At 38.7% G+C, this 14,538-nt stretch overlaps 1 protein-coding gene and 1 pseudogene across 1 annotated transcript in view; both read right to left on the bottom strand.

Annotated features, from left to right (window-relative positions):
- Nucleotides 1–14,538, bottom strand: part of ARMH4 (armadillo like helical domain containing 4) — a 153,250-nt gene that overhangs the window by 100,629 nt on the left and 38,083 nt on the right. The window lies entirely within an intron of this gene.
- LOC129563185 (iron-sulfur cluster assembly enzyme ISCU pseudogene) lies at nucleotides 6,448–7,050 on the bottom strand (annotated as a pseudogene).

Below are 14,538 nucleotides of genomic sequence, written 5' to 3'. Positions count from 1 at the left end.
ATCTATTTGCCATGAAGTGATGGGACAAGTGCCATGACCTTAGTTTTCTGAATGTTGAGTTTTAAGCCAACTTTTTCACTCTCCTCTTTGACTTTCATCAAGAGGCTCTTTAGTTCTTCTTTGCTTTCTGCCATAAAGGTGGTGTCATCTGCATAGGGTTGCAGGTTAGGGAAAGGGAAAACCATTAGATGATTCAGTTATCACCTAAATCAAATCCCTTATGATTACACAGTGGAAGTGACAAATAGATTCAAGGTGTTAGATCTAACAGACAGAGTGCCTGAAGAACTATGGACGGAGGTTCATGACATTGTACAGGAGGCAGGGATCAAGACCATCCCCAAGAAAAAGAAATGCAAAAAGGCAAAACGGTTGTCTGAGGAGGCCTTACAAATACCTGTGAAAAGAAGAGAAGCGAAAGGCAAAGAAGAAAAGGAAAGACATACCCATTTGAATGCAGGGTTCCAAAGAATAGGAAGGAGAGATAAGAAAGCCTTCCTCAGTGATTAATGCAATGAAATAGAGGAAGACAATAGAATGGGAAAGACTAGAGATCTCTTCAAGAAAATTCAAGATACCAAGGGAACATTTCATGCAAAGATGGGCTCAATAAAGGACAGAAATGGTAGGGACCTAACAGAAGCAGAAGATATTAAGAAGAGGTGGCAAGAATACACAGAAGAACTATACAAAAAAAGATCTCCATGACCCAGATAATCATGATGGTGTGATCACTCATCTAGAGCCAGATATCCTGGAATGTGAAGTCAAGTGGGTCTTAGGAAGCATCACTGCTAACAAAGCTAGTGGAGGTGATGGAATTCCAGTTGAGCTATTTCAAATCCTGAAAGATGATGCTGTGCAAGTGCTGCACTCAATATGCCAGCAAATTTGGAAAACTCAGCAGTGGCCACAGGACTGGAAAAGGTCAGTTTTTATTCCAATCCCAAAGAAAGGCAATGCCAAAGAATGCTCAAACTACCACACAATTGCACTCATCTCACACGCTAGTAAAGTAATGCTCAAAATTCTCCAAGCCAGGCTTCAACAGTATGTGAATCATGAACTTCCAGGTGTTCAAGCTGGATTTAGAAAAGGCAGAGGAACCAGAGATCAAATTGCCAACATCCGTTGGATCATCAAAAAAGCAAGAGAGTTCCAGAAAAACATCTACTTCTGCTTTATTGACTATGCCAAAGCCTTTGACTGTGTGGATCACAACAAACTGTGGCAAATTCTGAAAGAGATGGTAATACCAGACAACCTGACCTGCCTCCTGAGAAATCTGTATGCAGGTCAGGAAGCAACAGTTAAAACTGGACATGGAACAACAGACTGGTTCCAAATAGGAAAAGGAGTAGTCAAGGGTGTATACAGTCACCATGTTTACTTAACGGATATGCAGAGTACATCATGAGAAATGCTGGGCTGGATGAAGCACAACCTGGAATCAAGATTGTCAGGAGAAATATCAGTAACTTCAGATCTGGGTTATTAAGCCCATACATATACATATATCTCCTCTTTTTTTAATTTCCTTCCCATTTAGGTATAGAGTTAGGTATAGAGTTCTCTGTTATACAGTAGGTTTTCATTTGTTATCTAAAAAAGAGCTAACTATATGATCCAAGGGGCTTCCCTGGTGACTCAGACAATAAAGAATCTGCTTGCAATGTGAGAGACCCGAGTTCAACCCCTGGGTTGCGAAGATCCCCCAGAGAAGGGAATGGCTACCCGCTTGAGTATTCTTGCCTGGAGAATTCCATGGACAGAGGAGCCTGGTGGACCCCAGTCCACAGGGTCACAAAGAGTCGGACACAACTGAGTAACTAACACTTTCACACAAAAGAAATCCCACTTCTGGGTATATATCCAAAGGAAATGAAACCTTCAACCCAAAGAGATCTCTGCACTTCCAACTTCACAGCAGCATTATCCACAATAGCTACAGTATGGAAACAACCTAAGTATCGGTCAATGGATGAATGGATAAAGATGTAGTATATATTTATAAATATTTATATATATGGAATATTATTCATATTATGCAATTTATATTATACCTGCAGGTATGTATGTGTGTGTGTATATATATATATGGAATATTATTTAAGCCTTCAAAAAAATTCCTGCCACTTGCTACATGGATAAACCTGGAGGACATTATGCTAAGTGAAATAAGTCAGAGAAAGACAAATACTACACGTGAAATATCACTTTTATGTGAAACTAAAAGTCTAATTCATAGAAACAAAGAATAGAAAAGTGATTGCCAGGGTCTATGAATGGAGGTAAAAATAGGAAGAATTGGTAAAAAGATACAAACTTTCAGTTATAAGATGAATAAAGCTTGAGGACCTAATGTATAATATGGTCACTACAACTGATAACACCATATTGTACAACTGAAATTTGCCATGAGAAGAGAACTTAAAATGTTCTCACCAAAAATTTAAAAGGTAAATATGTGAGATGATGAATGTGTTAATTAATCTGATGGTGGAAATTCTTTCACAATGTATGTGTATATCAAATCACCATGGTGTACACATTAAATATCCTACAGTTTGTCAATTACACATCAATAAAGCTGTGGGAGGAGGAATACAGAGCTATAAAAATAATGAAAGGGACCTCAAAAGTCATCTTCCTCCATCCTTTTGTATCCTGAAAAGAGAGCTGCATCTATGCAAATCTAGGCCACAGGTGCTGCCTTCACAACGCAATTTAGAGGACCTTGCTTAAGTCAAAGTATCTCGATCTCTCCCACACTCACCCACCCCGGTAAAGTCTTCCTTCTCCTCCATCACCTGAAATGCCTGACATGAGACATCTAACTCCAAGTCAGACGATAAAACCGAGGAGCACTTTCTTCAGAAATACCAGATTGAGTAGTATACAATTTTTACACCATCAGAAAAGGAAGGGCCCTGACTGATGTGTGGGATGAAAGAGAAAAGTCGTCTTTTACCACCAGCCCTGCCCTTCAACACAAAGAAGTTTATAAAGTTTCACTTTTAATACCTGAGTATATCTGAGGACATAGCAATAGAAAAGAAAGTGTCAGAAACTGTGCAGAGAAAAGAAGAGGAATACAAGCCTTACAGGAGTGAGAGTTCTCCTTCAGTTCAGTTCAGTCGCATCCAACTCTTTGCAATCTCATGGACTGCAGCACTACAGGCTTCCCTGTCCCTCACCAACTCCTGGAGTTTACTCAAACTCATGTCTATTGAGTCGGTGATGCCACCCAACCATCTCATCTTCTGTCGTCCCCTTCTCCTCCCGCCTTCAATCTTTCCAGCATCAGCGTCTTTTCAAATGAGTCAGCTCTATGCAACAGGTGGCCAAAGTATTGGAGTTTCAGCTTCAACATCAGTCCGTCCAATGAATATTCAGGACTGATTTCCTTTAGGGTGGACTGGATCTCCACTGGAGAAGGGAATGGCAAACCACTTCAGTATTCTTGCCTGAGCACCCCGTGAACCGTATGAACAGTATGAGTTCTCCTTCAGTCTAGCCTTATTCCCCCATTATCGATTTCTGCCAGGGAATTTTCTTATTTTTAGAAGGTTACAATCATTCTGTAGCTGTTAAACATCTTTAGTAGTATATCATCTGTACCCTGCACAATTTCCAGTGGAATGTTGACTACTGTTACAGATCAGTAGCAAAAAGGTATGATCACCTTTCTAATATTAGCAAAATAATGTATTATATAGCAGCTTGACCCAAAAAGGTGGGAAACTATTGAATAAAGAAAGGATAATCTTGTCCTCTGTTGTATCACCAATGACTAACCAAATGCTTGGCAAAAGTCACGACTCAATATTTGTTGAATGGATGGATGGATGGGTGAAGGCATAGTCAGTGAACTAGATCTATGTTTTTAACAACTGGCTGGATCTAAAGAAACACAGAGTAGCATTTAATAAGAAATGGGTAACACATTCCTCCGAGTAATCCTACGTTAACCACAAAGGCAACATATCAAACGGACAGGTACAAAATAAACCAGAGTTGTATGCATTCACCTTTCGCTCATAAAAACTGAAGAAAAACTGATCTGTATTTAGCCAGTCTTTCAATAGATGCACCCAAAAGAAATAATGATGTCATGAACACGTCTGAAAACAAAGGACAACAAAATGAAATAAGCATTCAGCAAACTGTGCCGGAAACAATAACAAAGTCTCTGATTTAAAGAACTGAAACTAAATGAAGAACTCATTCAAATAACACTATCAGATTATATGTTAACGGCTACAGGGTAATGCTTTCTGGATTCTGTAATTTTGTTCAAATAAACCCCAAATTCTATTTTCATTTATCTGAATCCCAAAGAAGCATGTGGATCAACATAAAACACACACACACAATTATTCTATCTAAAGGCAGCATCAAAAACGGGAAAAAATAAAAAAGAACCTGTAGAAAGAAGCATTGCTCAGGGCTTCCCTAGTGTCTCACTGGTAAAGAATCTGCCTGCCAGCGTAGGAGACTCAGGTTCAATCCCTCGTCTGGGAAGATCCCACATGCCGTGAAGCTGCTAAACCTGTGAGCCACCACTATTAATCCTGTGCAGGATTAATTCTGAGTCCAGGAGCCACAAGTACTGAAGTCTGCGAGCCCTGGAGCCCATGCTTCACAACAAGAGAAGCCACTGCAGTGAGAAGCCTGTGCAGGCATTATCCTCCAACTGTACACACTTGACTAAGCAGAGCAAGTTTTACAAATTCTGTATTACTTAGAGTTTACTTCACTGGTGATATACTGCCTTGGGTATTCAAATATCACAGCAGAGCCTCAAACGAGTTTGTGAAACCCCAAATTTTTGACTCTCTAGGTCAGGCCTCTTTTCTTTATTTAGTGCAAACATTTCTACCTCTGGTTACCAAAACTAAAAGTTTTCATTCCTTTCAGGGCCAGGGCGATGATTCCCCCAACAAAATCAATAGAAGATACTGGAGAAAGTTTGTCCTGTGGTCCTGGCCTGATTAAGATGATTAAGATGATTCTACTGCAAAGTCCAGTTGCCATTTAATAAGCAGTTCCCACCAAAGATGCTCCATTTCTCTCATTCCATTTGTATCACAGTTTAGACAATTTTACAGCTCTAGAAGATAGAGACATAGCTAGCATTTCCAGAGTGTTACTGATGAGTCCAAGGGGAACCCTTGGTTGAGAATTTGTCATCCCAATAATAGGAGTAGGAAGAACCCCACCAGTAACACTTGTTCCCCAACATGACCTGGCTACCCTTGACTTACAGTAAGAATAGGCTCCTACCTGAACTTTCTGTCTCTTTGGAATTGTTTTTGTTTATTTTTCAGTTGCTAAGTCACATCCAACTCTTTGCAATCCCATGGACTGCAACACACCAGGCTTCCCTGTTCTTCATTATCTCCCAGAGTCTGCTCAAATTCATGTTCATTGAGTTGGTAATCTATCTAACCATCTCATCCTCTGCCATCCTTTTGCCTTCAATCTTTCCCAGGATCAGGGTCTTTTCCAATGAGTTGGCTCCTCGCATCTGGTAGCCAAAGTTGGGAAGATCCCCTGGAGAAGGGAATGGCAACGCACTCCGGTATTCTTGCCTGGAGAATTTCATGGACAGAGGAGCCTGGTGGGTTACAGTCCATGGGGTCGCAAAGAGTCAGAGACAACTGAGCGACTAAAACTCTTTGGAACAGCAGTGATTAATTTGAATCCCTATCTTTTGACTATTTATTCATTAGGTTTAAGAGTCAAACTTCTCTTTCTCTTTACAAAGTTTAAAATCAAAACTAAGCCACATAAATCAGGGCATGTGAAGATAAAGGATACAATGAAAAGAAACAGGGTGAATTCTCTGGGCGGAAGCTAAGCATATATGAGTCTTTCTCCCATTTCCCCTATAAAAGGAATGGCTCTGACAGATCCCAGTGCCAGACTTTTAAAAGAAGAAATGTTTGTTGCCATGTGTTTTCCTGGGAGCCCCTATACAATATAATCAAAAGCCACTGTAGCAGAATGGTTTCCACACATAAAAAGCAAATAAAGCACTAGGGATGGTACTGCTTTAATTTTCCATTTTAATTTTCCAATTTATTTATTTATTTTGTCTTACAACATTCTTTTATTTATTATATAGATGCAAAATCTGTTTTATGTATAATACTTGTACAATACTTATTATTTGGTCCGACCAAACAATCTTACCAAGGCATTCTACTGGTAATCTTCCCCCAAAAGATTCAGGTAAAATTAGATATTGTGCACTTCACGACTACCCAAATCAATAGAGACTTCACTATTGATTTCAGTTTGGGGGTCATACACACAAATCAAAATAGACACATGCGAGGTTAAAGCTATGAAAGTGAGCTGCAAGAAACCACAGGGTTCAGAACAACTACGCTGTGTATTTTGCTTGAGTTAGAGTCACAACGTGAGTAGTAATGTCCGGATCTCAGAGCTCATTTACTGCAGTGCGAGGGCTTCTGAACACCTATGTGCCTGCATGGCTGGGGGGCTGGCAGCCTGTGGGACCTTCGCAGCATCACCAGGGGCTCATTTCTTCTCGGCCTCTTCTGTTTTGGGTTCTGTTTTCAGTTTGCAATCAGCCAGGGTGGCCTTGGCGTCGTCAGCCAGCATGGAGCAGTGCAGTTTCACAGGCGGGAAGCACAGCACCTTGGCGATATCTGTGTTTTTGATGGTCAAGGCTTCCTCCACTGTCTTCCCCTATATCCATTAGGTGGCTAACGAGCTGGAGGCAATGGGAGAACCACAGCCAGATGTTTTAAACCTGGCGTCCACGATCTTCCCCTTTTCATCCACTTGAATCTGTGATTTCATGACATCACTACACGCTCAAGCCCCCACCAATCCAGTCCTAACATTTTAAGATGTCTTGTCAAGGGACCCCATGTTTCAGGGATTTTCATAATGATCAACAACCTTCTTGTGATAGAGCCGAGCGGGAGCTGAGAGCTCCCGGGCGGGCAGGCGTGGGGCCGGGAGCAGCAGGGCCAACGCCACCCGCCTCAGAGGGCCCGCTCCAGCTGCCGCCATCTAGCGGGCTTGCACCTGCCTCCAATCTATTTTTAATTTGGGCATCAAACTGGGTGCAAAACTTAAAAGTCTGAAAAGAAAATGAATCTTGTTTTAAAGAGTTGAAGCAATTCTCCAGCAGATGGCTCCCTGGGATTGGAAGGGGTTGAAGAACCCCAGAAACTACTGAAATAATGACCACAAAATTCAGCAGTTCACAATGTTAAGCTGACTTAGACTTTATAGAATTTCATTACATTTCTTAAAACTTAAGCATTTCTGCCAACTATTTTCACTTTTTATCATGTAATATTAGATATATACAAGAGAAGATAGGTCATATTTATGCTGTTAAGCTTAATAGTGAAATAAATCCCAGAGAACTCACATTCAGCTAAAAAATACTAGAATATTACTAATACTGTGGCATCTATTTGCATATTCCTCTATCATCTTAACCACCTACTTCCCCTGAATGTCATAAAAAATTACTGAATGATGAATTACTTTGCTGTATACCTGAAACGCTGTAAATCAATTATACTTCAATTTTTTTTAATGTTTTGGAAAAACAACAAGAAGCATGTAATGGAGAAAAAAATTACTGAATGTTTTATTTCAGGATCTCTTTTTCCACTCAAAATTATGATTTTAAGTTTCACACATCTAACAAAATACCAGTTTGTAAATTTCACCAATTTATGGTATTCCATTTTGCAAGCATGTCACTATTTATTGCAGAAGGAAATGGCAACCCACTCCAGTATTCTTGCCTAGAGAATCCCATGGACAGAGGAGCCTGGTGGGCTGCTGTCCATAGGGTCGCAGAGAGATGGACACGACTGAAGCGACTTTCCATGCATGCATGCATTGGAGAAGGAAATGGCAACCCACTCCAGTATTCTTGCCTGGAGAATCCCAGGGACAGAGAAGCCTGGTGGGCTGCCGTCTACGGGATCACACAGAGTCGGACATGACTGAAGCAACTTAGCACTATTTATTTAGCCTTATGTGAATAAACTTTTATGTGAGTTATTTAGTTGTTGCCAATTTTTTGCTGTTATGTATAGTACTGTTATGAACATTCACATATGATCTCTAGTAGATCTTTTCAAAGGTTTCCTTAGGGCATGTTCCTAAAAGTAGACTTGCTCGGTCAAAGGAACTTGCTCAGGGTTCAACATTCTAAATAATGTCTAGATATATTTCCTTAGCTCCACATCCTCACCAATCTTTGTTATTGTCACACTTTTTTTTTTAATCCAGTGTGTATAAAATGGTATGTCACTGTAGAGGTAATTTGCATTTTTGTAATTAAATTATTTCTGAGGTTGTATATTTGATCATAAGTTTGTGTATCTCTGCCTAATCATGTTTGCTCCTTCTTTTGGGATGTCTGTCATTTCCCTACTGATTTTTTGGAGTTCTCACTATTCTAGACACAATCCTTTATCAGTTACATGTATTACAAAATTATATGTATTACAAATACCTACCCTAGTTTTTTGTTTTTGTTTGTGGCTTGTGGGATCTTAGTTCCTCCACCAGAGACTGAACCCATACCCACAGCAGTGAAAGACCAGCACCTTAACCACCGGACCACCAGGGAATTCCCAACCTTCCCCAGTTTTAGAAGTTGTACATTCACTGCCTTTCTAGTTAACTTCTTATAAAAGTTTTCAGTTTCAGCTGAATTTATCAACATTTTCCTTGTGGTGAGCAATTTTTGTGTCGTGACTTAAAAAAAATCCTTCTGTATCATTAGTGCAGTGAGATATTCTATAATTTTTCTCAAGTTTTTGAATTTCATATTTCACATCAGTTTTAGACCATATGGAATCAATTTCTGTATATCAGATTATATTTACTCTGATTTAATTTTTTCTACATGGACAACCAATTGTCCCAGAACTTTTATGGGGAAAAGAAACACTTTCCCCACTATAAAACCATCTCTCTCCTACATCAAGAACCCCTATAGGAGTGTGTCTGTTTCAATGCTCTCTATTCTGTTCCACTAGTTATTTTAATTATCCCTGTCCATGACCACATTGCCTAAATATATAAAGATATAGTAAGAGTTTTATAAGTCCTAATATCTGATAGAATCCTTTTCTTTAGCAGTGCACTGACTGGCAATTATTTCCTGAACTCTTGTTCTTCCATACAAATTTTACAAAATCTTAGTCAAGCTGTCATGGATCAGTGAAATGGAAAAGTAAAATAATGAAATCTTATTTTTATTACTTCATTCCTTCTATTTGCTTTGGGGTTTTTTTGTTTTTATAGCTTAAGGTGGAGGCTGCCTGGGACATTAATTCTCAGATTTTCTTCTTTTCTAGTAGAAGCTTTAAAGGCTAAATGTGCTATGTGAAATCATTTCAGTTGTGTCTGACTCTTTGCGAACCCATGGTCTGTAGCCTGCCAGGCTCCTCTGTCCATGGGATTCTCTAGGCAAGAATACTGGAGTGTAGGACTTCCCTGGTGGTCCAGTGGCAAAGACACTGCAAGGGGCCTGTGTTCAATCCCTGGCCAGGGAACTAGATCCCACATGCTGCAAAGAAGAGAACACATTCCACAACTAAGACTCAGGGCAGCCAAATAAATAAATAGATTGAAAAAAAAAGATTACTGGAGTGGGTTGCCATTTCCTACTCCATAAAGGCTATTTCCCTTTAAATATCCATTTATCTTCATCTTACAAGTTTTGAAACAATATTTCACCAGGATTCACTTTTAATTACTCTTATTTTATACTATTCAGTTCAGTCACTCGGTCGTGTCCGACTCTTTGCAACCCCATGAATCACAGCACGCCAGGCCTGATACAAAAATTATTTAGAAGTATGTTTTTTTAATTTTCAAAGGTATGGGACAATTTATTTTTTTATTTTAAATGTCTAAATTGAGCAGACATCAGAGAATTGGCCTGCATGGTATCAATTCTTGAAATTTGTCAAGATGGCTTTATGGTCTAGCACATGATCAATTTCTGTAAACATTTACTATGTGCTTTAAGGTATTGTGTATTTTCTAACAGTTTGGTATAGTGTTTTTTTATGTCATGCATTTTGTATTAAATTTTATTTTGTTTGAAAACTTTAGCAAATTGAAACCAACACATCAAAAGGATGATACAGTTGGGCTTATCCCCAAAATACAAAGTTGTCTTAGCATTCAAAACTCAATCAGTATAACTCACCATATTAACAGAAAAACCGTATCATCATCTCAATAGATAACAGAAACACAGATTCAGAGAAAGCACTTGATAAAATCCAATATCCATTAATGGCCAAAAACAAACAAACAAACAAAAACAGAAGTCTCAGCGAACTAGGAAAAGGAAGAAACTTTCTCAACCTGATAAAAGGCATCTATAAAAATCCCACCGCTAACACCATATTTAGTTCCCTCGTATTTATTGTCGTTGTTGACATATCTGAATTTGTTCCTCTATAGGTCCCATTTTTTCTGTGCTTTTCCCTCTTGTTGTCTCATTGGCAGTCTCTTGGTAGTACACTGTTCGTAATGTCTTCAAACTGATCTTCCTATTCACTAACTCTCTTATTGCATATTTAACTATTTAATTATCAAGAGTTTTCCCCCAACAATTTTATTTTTATTTCTAAATGCTTTATTTGTTCTTTAAAAAAAATCTGCTGGGTCATTTTTGTCTGTCTCTTATTATTGACAATTTTTGTGATTTCATTTTTTCTTTCTTTTAATCTTTTTATACATGGTTATTTTACACTCTATTCTGATCATTTTAGTACCTAAGGTCCTGGATAAGGAGTAGGTCAATCAATTATTTGACTTTTCTGCTGACTCTCAGTCATGACTGTTTGTTTCCTTGACAGTTTATTGATCTTTTATTATGAGACTACATTTGCCTGACTTTAATCTGTGGGAAAACAATGCATTTCAACTGGGGATGCTCTTCTCCAGCGAAGATTTACCTCTGCTTCTGTAGGGATTCAGGTTATGACATAAACCTGGAACTGCTTTATTCCCCTCTTAAAGACACAGCCTTAATGTGGGAATTTCAGCCTGGGTTCCTCCTGCTACAAGTACAGACGTTGACTCCTGGTATTACTATTGTCCTAGATTGCCTTTCCCTTTCCAATTTGCTTACTCCTTACAGCTCACTTGCTAGGTTTCAGCTCACTTTGGGATGGACTGAGCTAAAAAGTACAATCCTTGAAGATTTTTTCTGACTGCAATGTCATTAATGTACTAAAGTGTGTGTTTTATGCAAGACCTAGTCATTTTGCTATGGCTGGGTCTGTCAGAGTCTTCATCAGAAACTGAAATCCAAACAGTGAGTTTCCAAAAGTATCCATATCATCTACATTTAAAGTAGGTCTAGTAAGTTAAATGAGAGTTTATTGGCTTTTCAAACACCATTTTCAAATTCCAGATTTCACTCATAAGAGCATCTGTAATTTGCAGTGCATTTTTATTTTTTTAATTTCTAAAATTTTTATTTAATAAACGGTACAAAGCACAATACCAAAAACATTAACAGTTAAAATTCACCAAAAGAAAAAATAGTATAGAATACACAGTTGTAAAATGCAGTGCATTTTTAAATTAGACAAAATCTCAAATGTTATTGCTTATTAAACATTCTGTTTTAAATGTTTCTGCTAATTGCTTTAATTCTCTCTTTTTAAAATCCCCTCACAGTGATTTTTTTAAACCTCCCATATTAATCTACACAAATTTCTTGAAAACACTTTACTGAAGTTCAAACTTTCCATTAACTCTGTAATAGTGAACATAATCATTAGTAATTTCCTCCATTCTAACTTTCACAATAATTAAAAGGTACATACATGAAAAACTTTTATATCTTGTTTGAGACAAGATAATTTGTGCACCCCTTGATATATATTTTGGATTTAACCCATATTTCATAAATATGTTTAAATATTTTCTTATTTAATTTAACATTACTTTCTTTAGAGAGGATTTCTTTAGAGGATTCTGCTCTTGATAATGTCATCTCCTATACCTGGTTAGCAAGCTAAAAAGATCAGTCTACATAACTAACCTCACATTTTCTGGTCAGTACATAAACCCTTTTCAGCCTTGACCCCATATAATTGGTGTTCTCTATTATCTTGTATAAATCCTGCCCCTAATTAAATTGAATTATCTTAATAGAGAGAGCACTGAAACAAGTTATGTAAGTTCTTATATCTAGCTTCTATTCATTAAACAACTCACTTTGGATTCAGATGACAGACTCATATATTTCCCTTTGGAAAGTGAGACTACAGCAATATTATTCTATTTATCAAAGGTGCTAAAAAGAGAAGCAGAAAAGCTTTAATATTATTGTATCTATAAATTCTGAGTCATCCAGAATAAAATCTTTCTCCACAGTAATTTAGTAAAGAAATATTAAGCAAACATATACAAAACTTCTGCATAATAATCCTCATAGGAACTTGGCACAGGGATGGGAATCCACCTGCCAACGTAGGTGACCTGGGTTTGATCCCTGGTCCAGGAGGATTCCACATGCAGCAGAGCACCCAAGCCCATGTGCCACAACTTCTGAGCCCACGTGCTGCAACTACTGAAGCCTGCACACTCTAGGGCTTGTGAGCCGCAACTAATGAGTCCCGGTGCCACGACTACTGAAGTCTGCATGCCCTAGAGTCAGCAAGCCAATTACTAAGTCCACACGCTGCAGCTACGGAAGCCCATGCACCTAGAGCCTGGCTTCAAGAAGAAGCCACTGCAACGAGAAGCCTGTGCACCGCAAGAAAGAGTAGCTCCTGCTCTCTGCAACTAGAGAAAGCCCACATGCAACAATGACGACCTAATGCAACCAAAAATTTAAAAAAAAATTTTTTTTTAAATAATAATCCACATACACTCAAAGGATAAATCATGGGTTGGTTAGGTTGATTACTAATTTTGCAAAAATATCTATGAAAGTAGATTTCCCTTCAAACTTTAAAACATGACTCAACTAATTCAAAATGAGGTTTACAAATTAATTAGTGGAAGTGTGTTTGTTTTATCATTCCTGTGTTTTATCATATCAAATGAATATGATATCAACTTTTCAAGGAAAATCCATCTACATGCTTTTGTCACCCCCAGGTGGCAAATGAGAGTGGCCCATGAGGGGAAATGATCTTTGAACAAATTAACTCCAATAACGTTTCTAGGTTCAGACAGTAAAGAATTCACCTGCGAAACGGAGACCTGGGTTCAATCCCTGGGTGGAGAAGATCCCCTGGAAGAGGGCATGGTAACCCACTCCAGTATTTTTGCCTGGAGAATCCCATGGACAGAGGAGCCTGGCGGGCTGCAGTCCATGGGGTGGCAGAGTCATACACACACTGAGCGACTTTCACTTTCACTTTTCTAGATCAGGATCTCTCTCCCCTCCCCTTACCGTTTTTTCCCTCCTTTCCACTCTGGCTTCTCAAAGTGGTCTTAAAGAATCATTTAAAGGGCTTCCCTGGTGGTTCAGGTCCAGTTAAGAATCCACCTTGCAATGCAGGGAATGCAGGCTCGATTCCTGGTCAGGGAACTAAGATCCCACATGCTGCAGGGCAACTAAGCCCTCATGCCACAACTAGAGAGCCAGCGCGCCACAACTACTGCACCCATGCACTTTAGAGCCTGAGCACTGCAATAGGAAAAGCCCATGTTCCACGAGAAGCTGTTACACCATAACAAAAATGCAACGCAGCCAAAATAATTATTTATTTATTTTAAAAAAGAATCATTTATATGAGTTCCCCTTACCTGAGTCCAGGTATCACTACAGATTCCAATAAGAAGAAAATGAAATAATGTTCAACCCCACAATGGAATGCAACAAATCTAAGCAAATTCCTACTAGATTCCCAACAGAAGGTAGTTGGGAGTCACTGCTTCATTCACATAGAAAATGCTCAACTTCAGATACAAAATAAGCACTGAATTTAAAACAACAACCAACAGAGTAAGTCAAGTAGAAAACACATTAATTAAACAAGATAATGGTCCTAAAACCATACGCTCCATTGCCGATTATCACTTACCCAGCACCAGGTACCTACAGCCATCGTAGACACAAGGCAGAAAGTTCTGACCCTGACCTTAAAGAGGTTTGGAGAATTAAGTTAAGAGCACAAACTGATGATCAATGGCTGGGAAGACAGATTCACTTCAGGCGTGCATACCAATAAAAAATGAAATAGGATACGTAAATACTTGAGCTGATTTCCAGCACTTAAAAAATATCAGAATATTTCATACAAAATTGGAATTTTCAGCTTATCTTGGAAAATATCTGAGATCTGGCATCACTGAACTTACATTCTCCTCCGGCAACAATTACAAGCAGAATCCACCTAGATCAGAGGAAGCATCTATTAGAGGAATATGCTCTCTACTAGAATATATTCACCACTATCAACTATCCTAGGCACCTTCCTCTTTGTTCACTTACACTATCTACCTGGCCCCTAACCTACTGGTTGCATACAGAGAATACGA

Source organism: Moschus berezovskii, chromosome 9, assembly GCF_049115385.1.
Source record: "Moschus berezovskii isolate FMDL1 chromosome 9, NW_MosBer_1.0, whole genome shotgun sequence".
In the NCBI taxonomy this organism is placed as follows: Eukaryota; Metazoa; Chordata; class Mammalia; order Artiodactyla; family Moschidae; genus Moschus; species Moschus berezovskii.
This window is presented reverse-complemented; position numbering and strand designations above follow the sequence as displayed.